Source organism: Perca fluviatilis, chromosome 2 (genome assembly GCF_010015445.1).
Source record: "Perca fluviatilis chromosome 2, GENO_Pfluv_1.0, whole genome shotgun sequence".
Lineage (NCBI taxonomy): Eukaryota > Metazoa > Chordata > Actinopteri > Perciformes > Percidae > Perca > Perca fluviatilis.
The window spans coordinates 26,233,152-26,241,967 of record NC_053113.1 but is presented as its reverse complement, the minus strand read 5'-3'; positions in this window follow the sequence as shown (position 1 = coordinate 26,241,967).

Below are 8,816 nucleotides of genomic sequence, written 5' to 3'. Positions count from 1 at the left end.
CCAGACATCTTTGTAACTGCAGCATTTTGAGCCTTAGAAGAAGAAAGAGGTTACAGGTCCATGATTTTGACCCACAAGAAAAGAAGTTAATGGCAGATTGAGGACATTATGAGTTACAAGCCCCAAAGCGTTGGAGGGAAATCACAGCTTTTTGTCTGTTTTGTTGTTATTTCTGAGTCTTCAATGCTAACTGAATCTCTGTGACAGCCAGTTTTTTTTTTTTTTTTGTGGCTGGCTGTTTTGGGAAATGGAGCCAAAAATTAACTGAACTTTGCTATATATACAAAATGAACTCACTCGCATGACTTGAGTGAACTTCTAATGAACTCTGGCCTCTTAAGCATTCAAGAACTTGTTAACTTGAATAAGATACAATACAGTCATGATGTATGAACTTTTAGAAGGCTGGTGGATCTATTAGGGTCTTTCCAAACCAGTGAAACGTGTTTCAAGTTTTGTTCATTCCTCGCAAGGTGCGTCCTACGCAGTGAAACATAGTTGAGACATGCATTAATCACCCAACTTTTACTCCCTGTTGAAGTAAAAGAACTCGACGACTGTACACATGCTTCCGTGTAGCACGAAAAGAGCTCCTGAGTTTCTACGGGTAGCAGGACAAAGAGGTTCAGAAATAGTTCTAATACAGTTACATAATGTGAAAGAATCCTATATGATGAGCTATATAGGCCTATTTTATTTTTAGCCATGCTAACGGTGTGATTCTAGGGACTTTCAGTGCAACCAATGAAGTTCACATTTGTGGTTTTGAGCGTCTCGACAGCTATTGGATGGTTTGTAATGAATTGTAAAGATTTAAGTAAACTCCCTTTTACTTCATCAGGTTAGAATATGTCCAATACTTTGGTTTATAATGACCAAATACCTGCAAAAGTAATGACATTTCCATTATCCTATTCTGTACTTTATCATTATGTGCTATTTGGCAAATTTGAGCATGCTAACACCCTAAACTAAGATGGTTATTATACTACTAAAAATGAGCATGTCAACATTGTCATATGAGCATGTTGCCGTTCTAGCTTTAGCATTTAGCTTAAACATCACTGTGCCTAAGTACAGCCTCAGAGCCGCTAGCATGGCTGTAGACTAGTCTTGGTGAATTATCCTTCGTAATTAGGTTGTCCATGTTAGTGGTTTTTTTTAACAAAGTAAAGGTTATGTGCACTTGTGTATGAGGGAGGTCAAATGGACCTCAAATGAGTGAGGAGATTGAGCACTGTTCACACTCATGACATTTGTCCATTTTGAATTTGAAACTGTAATGTTTTAATACTAAAGAAGCAGAGGACTCCAGCCTGTTGGAGAGCAGAATAATGTACTGTTAAAGTACCTACAATCAATATTTTAACAATGACTGTGATAATGTGAAAGGCAGACACCCAAAATCTGCAGCTCCTTGGCTTTACCGAGTTTTATATAGGTTTTAGGTCATTGTTTAGTTGCCGCAACTTTAATGTTTTGTTTCACTCTCAACTCTCTCTCATTGTTGTTTTCGGCTGCAGCAGGCAGCTGTTTTCAGTGAAAAAGCTCTAATAACCCATTGTACCTAATGTTACACAGTTACCAGCTTGTGAACACAGTGGAGTATTTAGCAGCTAAGGAGTCCGATATTTCCCTCAGGAGTTGGGGGAGACCAAAATCAGAGCTAAAAGGAGAATGAATATTGGACTTACATTCATCAGGTGGTCAGAAACACAACTGACACAACGCAATGATAATGTTGCTCTGTATCTGCTGGATGTGAAAATAAGCATCTGTTTGCTAACAAGTTTCTCATATTAACTTGAAAGGTGATGATACTGTATGTCAGTGTTGTGTTCACAGCTTGTTTCAGTGTGTGTGTGTGTGTGTGTGTGTTTAGGTTTTATGTTGCCTCCACTATTATATCGCAAAATCTGACCTCAAAGGTTGAAGCAGCAGGTGCCTTCGCTCTATAACAAGCAAACAATGGCCATGCACTGACTAATCTTTGAACCCTGTGCAAACTGACAGCAGCAGTGTATGACCGAGACATCCACACACATAACAGCAGAGCGGAGCAGCCCAACCGGCAAATATTTACCCTAGGTCCAAGTCGGTGCAGAGGCCATCTGGCAAGGAGCGAACAAGTGTGTTTCCCACTCTCATTCCAGCAGACACGATGTACAGCAGTCTGTGAAGTGGCATTACTGTGACCACATTAAAGGACAGTTGCAGGATTTAATTGAGGCAGGGTTTGGTTTTACTGCTCATCAATGCAATTCGAAAATGTTATCTCTCTTATTTTTTGTCATTTTTGTATTCCTTATTTCTTTTTTGGTTTTCTTTCTTATCTCTTTATGCAATTACCTGTTAACTCTATGGTTTATCTTTAGTCTCTGTTATTTGTATGCCTTTCTGTTTGACCTCAGTGACTGCATTAGACGAAGCTAATCGGGACCCAATTAACAATAAAAAAAATATTTTTTGCTTAAACCATTACTTCACCTGAATGTCCCGCTTCCCTTTGTCTTCTTCAATTTTTTTATTTGATTGGTTAAACATGTTTGACCTTAATAATATAGATGATATTTTTGTAGCGGAAACAGATTGTTTACTTAGGCCTAGCCCACACGTTCATGGGGAGTTTTGAAAACAGGGGCTTTCCCTCTTTCGTTCTGAAATGTTTTTTGTCTACATGAGCACTTTTTAAGAAAAATCTCTGTCCACATGAAAATTCAAAAACACAATTGAAGCATTGTCAAGAGCATGCTGAGCCAACAAACTGCAATAATCCCAGTCCTCAAAGAAGAAGAAAAAGATATCGGCCAATCAGAAGCCTGAAAAAGCTGGTGGTGGGGTCTGTGTCTTGGCAGTGTTGGATTATTTAGCAGTGACCTCTGTAGCGCATTCTGACCTCTGTTCCTCAATACAACGGAAGAGTAACTGTACATTTATGTGTAAACATGTAAAAAGTCCTGCTAGCAAGCCTGTTACCATTACTATTTTGGCCATGTCCGCCATTGCAAGAAATGTTGCCTTATTTGTGACGCCTCACAAAGGACATAACGGTTATTAATGGCGCACACTCTGACGTTACAAACTTAATGTTCCCTGTCTACACGACAACACTAAAACAGCATTTCTAAAAATCTTCACCCTGGCCAAAGCTCCGTATTCAGTGACCTAAAACAGCATTTGCGTGTGGACGAAAGGCCATAGAAGAAGCTACGTTTTTAAAAATACCCGTGTACATGTGGACTAGGCCTTAGACAGCAATTGTCAATATTGTTGTTGTTGATTTTTTATCTCCAGTGGTTTAACTTCTCACCTAGCTGTAGTGATGTAGAAGTGAGCTGTGTCAGTACACCGTGACATCAGTGTTGGGTGTGGTGTCCACCTGAGAGGTCAGTGAAACACTGCTTGTCAGCCTGGTATTAGTTAAATGTCAATATTTTTGTATAGTTATAAATAAGGATAGGTGACAAATTAAAGGAAAATGTATAAATTAAATGTAACAAATGTAGAAGCTTTCTGTACAGTATGACATGTCAAGACACACTGCAAGCTGTTCTGGAGGCTTGTGGTGGCTCGACACCACACTAAGACACTTCCTTAAATGTGTTACCCGTCTGCACCTTTGATAGCTATCACCTTTAGATGACTCTAGAGATCAAACCTTTATAAATATCTTTTTACGTGTTGAACAGGTCTTGAGCTTGAGATGAGATTATACTGAGGCCTACTTGCTGCATTTTTGACACCTGTCCCACTGGTGCCGTCACTATAAAATGACACAGCGAGTCAAGCTGTCCTGCTGGAGTTGGTGTTGCGGTGAAGGGAGTTTTGAGCTATAAGCGTAAACTCGATTCGTGTCATATCATGGCATGCTTTAGAATGAGCTCAGTCAGTAGTCTATCATGCTGGCAGCTGCAGGAAAGCACACAGAGAAAATGAGGACAAGGGGGAAAGAGATAGAAAAATTCTGACAGTCTGCCAGAACAGAGAGAAGTAACATAATCATTCACAGAGCATAAAGGTGACCTAAAAACGGAGTGCCAAAACCAACTTATATGACCACAGTGCCGACATGCCCTAAATTTCTCTCTGCTTTAAGTACAGATGATTATTAATGCATTATTCTCACCCAATTTTCTCCACTCATGTGCATCCTCTCACTTTGATGATATAACCAAAGTAAGCAGGAAAAAGAAAAGCAAGGGAGAGTAGAAACGGAGGAGTTCAGAGGATGGCTTTTCTCTTGGGAACACAGAGCTCTCATCCCAAAGGGGACCCTGCACTCTTGTGAAACCGTCTGAATCTTCCTGCAGACCAAACAGCAGCATTTACACATCAGTCATATATCCTCTCTGTATGACTGCAACCAGAAACACAAGTGCTAAGGTGCACACTTGGACCGGCTTACTCAGGCTAGCTTTTCATCAAACAGCTAAATGTTTAAGGTATCCATGTACACGTTTCTCCCTTCTTTATTAATTAATAATATAGTAATTTGGAATTTACATGAAGGCACAAATCTGACAAATGTTAAAGCCAATCTGAAAAACGACTGGAGAGAATAACCTCAGAATCACCCAGGCATTTCTTTGAACTCGGGGATCCAGATATGGCAGCAACAACAATTGGATGAGCGTGCTACGGGGAAGATGAAAGGCAGTCAAACTTGCAGACGTGATAAGTGGGCTGTGGCCTTTCATGATTCATACTGAGGCTTCATCTTACTGTTCAGTCAAGCTATGATCCCAAATGTTGAATAGGCTTATACATATATACATATCTGGATTCTTTGTAAAGCTTAGCTGTGGATGATAGAAAGCCAATTAACGTCCTCCTCACTGTTGTGAGTTGGCACAGTAGAGTACTTCTAGTCCTTTGCCAGATTGTATTTTTGCATTATGCTAAGCTTTCCAGCATTCCCTTTACAAACCTCTCCGATCCTTCTTGGATTCCGATTCCTTGCTGCCCTTAGCATAAAGACTGGAAACAAGGGGGACAGCGCTAGCCAGACTCCGTTAAAGCCAAGATATACTGAAGTCCTTCACATAACCACTCGTTAATCCTTTGCTTGTCGTTAAAAAACGGTTAATAATTAAACAAATGAGATATAATGTGTTAATTAGTGAGCTTTAGAGGTGTTAGATGATGGATTTACCTTTGGACAGAGACTGGCTAGCTGTTTCCCCCTGTTTCAAGTCTTTATGCTAAAGTAAGATGGGCTCTGTAAAACACAACTATAAAAAACATCAAGTTGCAGTCTGACGGGTGTAATGTTTAAAAAAACCAACCGATTTTCCTAGCTTTGGACAGAACCAAGCTAAGCTAACCAGCTGCAGGTGGTATCTTAATGTTTACTGTACAGACATGACAGTGGTATCACTCTTCTAATTTAACCCTTGGCAAGAGAGCATATGAGCATTCAAAATGTCAAACATTAAATCCCTCATCCCTCTATGTTTAGAAGTTAAAATCTTAATCTAATAAAAGAAGGGAATAAATGTAGAATAATTTCCTGTCACATCAGAACAGGTATTGTTTCCCAAAAGCATCTTTTTTTGCAGAATTGAGATGATCACTGCAGACTGATCATGGATCATATTGTTTTTTTTTACATCTATATTTTCTCTCCTTTCTCTCCAAATCAGGTCCATCTAAAAAGTAACATGATGGCCTTGCTCTTGTCACAGATCATGTTTCTCTCATATCACTATGCCTAGTGAGGGGGATGGCAGCGATAAATAGATTAAAGTGTGTAATGGCCCAATCCCATCCCTGCACTGCTCCACCATGCACGGGTGATTCAGTTAAAAAAAAAAAATACCAAGAAGGCTGCAGCTGTTGGGGCTGACTTAAGTTCAGGTTTTTTTTGAGTAAGAAACTGGAGGTGAGTGTGTACACGTGTGTGCATATGTATGTGTTTGTATACAGTATATGACTAAGGGCAGAGAAAGAAAAAAAGACAACACATCATACATGGAAATACCCACTCAAAAGTAGGCATGAGTGTAAATGTGTGCATAAGTACAAACCTATGCGCACTTTGTGTGAATGTGTGTGTGTGTGTGTGCCAACCAAGGTGTGTATGTGTACGAAGTGTGCATGTGTCTTAATAGGAAGCAGTCACAGGGCTGCTGACGGCTCCATAAAGGAGCCTTTGAATGGCTTGGCTCTGGTAAATTCATAGCAGATGTGAGGGAAAGAATATCCACCCAGGTTGAGTGGCCCTTCGCTGGGAAGGCGACAGGAGTCCAATCCAGGGGAGGCAGACGGACGGCAGACAGGAGCCAGGACACACACACACACACACACACACACACACACACACACACACACACACACACATTGGGTGAACTCCAATCAGCCAGGAGGGAACTCTGCATGGCACTAAACAGGAGACAGGAGTTTCTTTAAGGCACGCTGGCTTTTAAATTGAAAATAATTCTCCCTTTATTTCTGAAAAACCAACTTCCCTGTGTTTTCCATTCAAGTGTACAAGTTCAGGCCATAGTTAAGCATGATATAGATGAAAATATAATCTAAGGTCTTTACCAAGCAGAGATCGAGTCAATTTTCAAACACATTTATTTCAAACTTTATTTCATATAGATACACAGAGCAAATCTAAAACATGTCAAGACATTGGAGTTAGATGTTCATCTTTAATGTAGACCTATCTTATGATGTATACTAATGTGTTACTTGTTTTCCCGTGTAGCTTTAATCAATCATCAATAAGGAATTTGTGTTTCATATTTTGACCACGAATATTGCGATTCTGTGATAAACTGCACTAAACACTGAAGTATGTTTCACTACAGGACGTAGCCTCAACAATGATTTCACAGCAGGAGTTTTGCATCTAATTTTTAGAAAGAATCGTTTTCAGAGGCGAATTCTCCGTTTGCGTGTAACCATGTACGTGTAAACGGGGTATGAGAGTTTCCCATCTCAGGGTAAATCAACTCAGAGTTCAGGGTTAGACTCAGAGTTTGTTAAACCTCCTTCCTGAAACGGGTCCCAGGTGTGTGCTTCAGGGATGGCATCCACACACTGGATCATGCCTTTTGGTTCTCTCTGGACCCATGGAGTCTGGAGCGCTCCGAGGCCAGGCTTCATGCCACCTTTCCTGGCTCTTACTGACGCCAGAGGAGGGGTGGTAGAGACTGGCGCCTCACCGCCAATTAACATCCTCTCACACTGAGAGCACGGCCAGGTAACACATGATAGGCTAGACTCTTTCTAGCAAAGAGCCCGGCAGACAGTCAGGTGGGGTTAGACTCATTAACTTATCCACGCGCTGGACATCTGTCGGTGCTACAACCTGAGGCAAGTGGGTTGTTTCTTTCAAAGGGTGAGAGTCAAAGGTGGAGGTAGCTTAGCACACCACTTGTCATTTTTACTCTTTGATTTGGTACAGATTAAACAAACGGGATATACTGTGTTAGTTAGTGAGATGTATTATTTGTTTTATTTATGGAGAAAGCCAGGCTAGTTTCCAGTCTTTATCCTAAGCTACGCTAACTGCTGGCAGTAGCTTCATATTTACCATACAGACATCACAGAGGTATCGATTTGAACAAACTAACTTTTGGCAAGAAAGTGGAAAAGCATATTTCCCAAAATGTCTACATTTGTTTTAAAAGTCACACATATACTCATGTATAAAATGTAATCCTAAAGTTGTTGCTTTTACACTTAGGTTTTTGTACCTTTGGACAGACCCCAGCTAGGTGTTTCCCTGTTTTCCAGTTGCTAAGCAGGCTGCAGCTTCATATTTACTGTACAAGTACGCGAGAGGTATCCAGTTTTTCAGCTAAGCGACAAGGAAGCGAATAAGTGTATTTTCAAACATGTCAAACCATTCCTTTGAGCACTGTAAGCTCAGCCAAAAGGCAAGGGGCCCTGTGTGTAGGGTAAGCATGATATGACTAATGATTACAATATCTAGAAACTATGTCAATAAAGTTTCAACATTTAGAAATCTAAATTTGCATTTTTTAACTTGACAAATGTGTAAAGGTTCCCTGCTCTGTCAGCAAAACAAGCCCCGGCTTTAATTAAAAGTGGTCTGGAACATTTATCACGTGGGGATGCTGAAGCTCATTCACACACTTTCTGCCTCCTTAAGGCAATTACAACTGACAGATGGAAGGTTTAGCTTAATTACCTGTGTTGCTATAAACAAGGTGTACGTACAATGAGCTTTTTTTAGTTTAAAATGATGAGGGAATCCATGTGCCAGCTCATAAATGAGGCCCCAGCATTTTGTATCCGGAGGCGATTGGTAAACACAACATGAGCTCAGTCTCACTCGTAAACTGCTGCTCTGAGTGTGACTACAATGCAAAAGCTGCAGCAGTGTAGGGATTGACTTTAACCAAAATATCTTGCAAAATTCTTTCCAAAGACAATTCTTAAAATCATGAAAACCCCAAAACAGGATGGATGGATATTAGGAATTGCTCTTTTGTTCTCCTGCTTCTGGGTTGTAAGGGTCAATGTGCTCTTAGCCAGTTGACAGAGGTGATTTTGCATGCAAGGGTGCTTCTGGAAAACCAGACTCTGGAGAGTAAGCAGATTTTTCTGTAAGCAATACGCCCTCCTCTGTGTGTGGGGGCAACGGGCACTTTGTCTGTAATTCAGGCTGTTCCATGTGACTGCAACTGAAAACAAACAGCAAGAAGGGAAATTTCACACCCTGAATGGATAAATTACTCTATATCTCCAGTCTGCATTCTCCTACATATCTGCATTTGTTTTTCTGTTTTCTGTTTTTTTTCTGCCCTCTGTCTATCTCTTCCTCTTTAGTTTTACTTTTC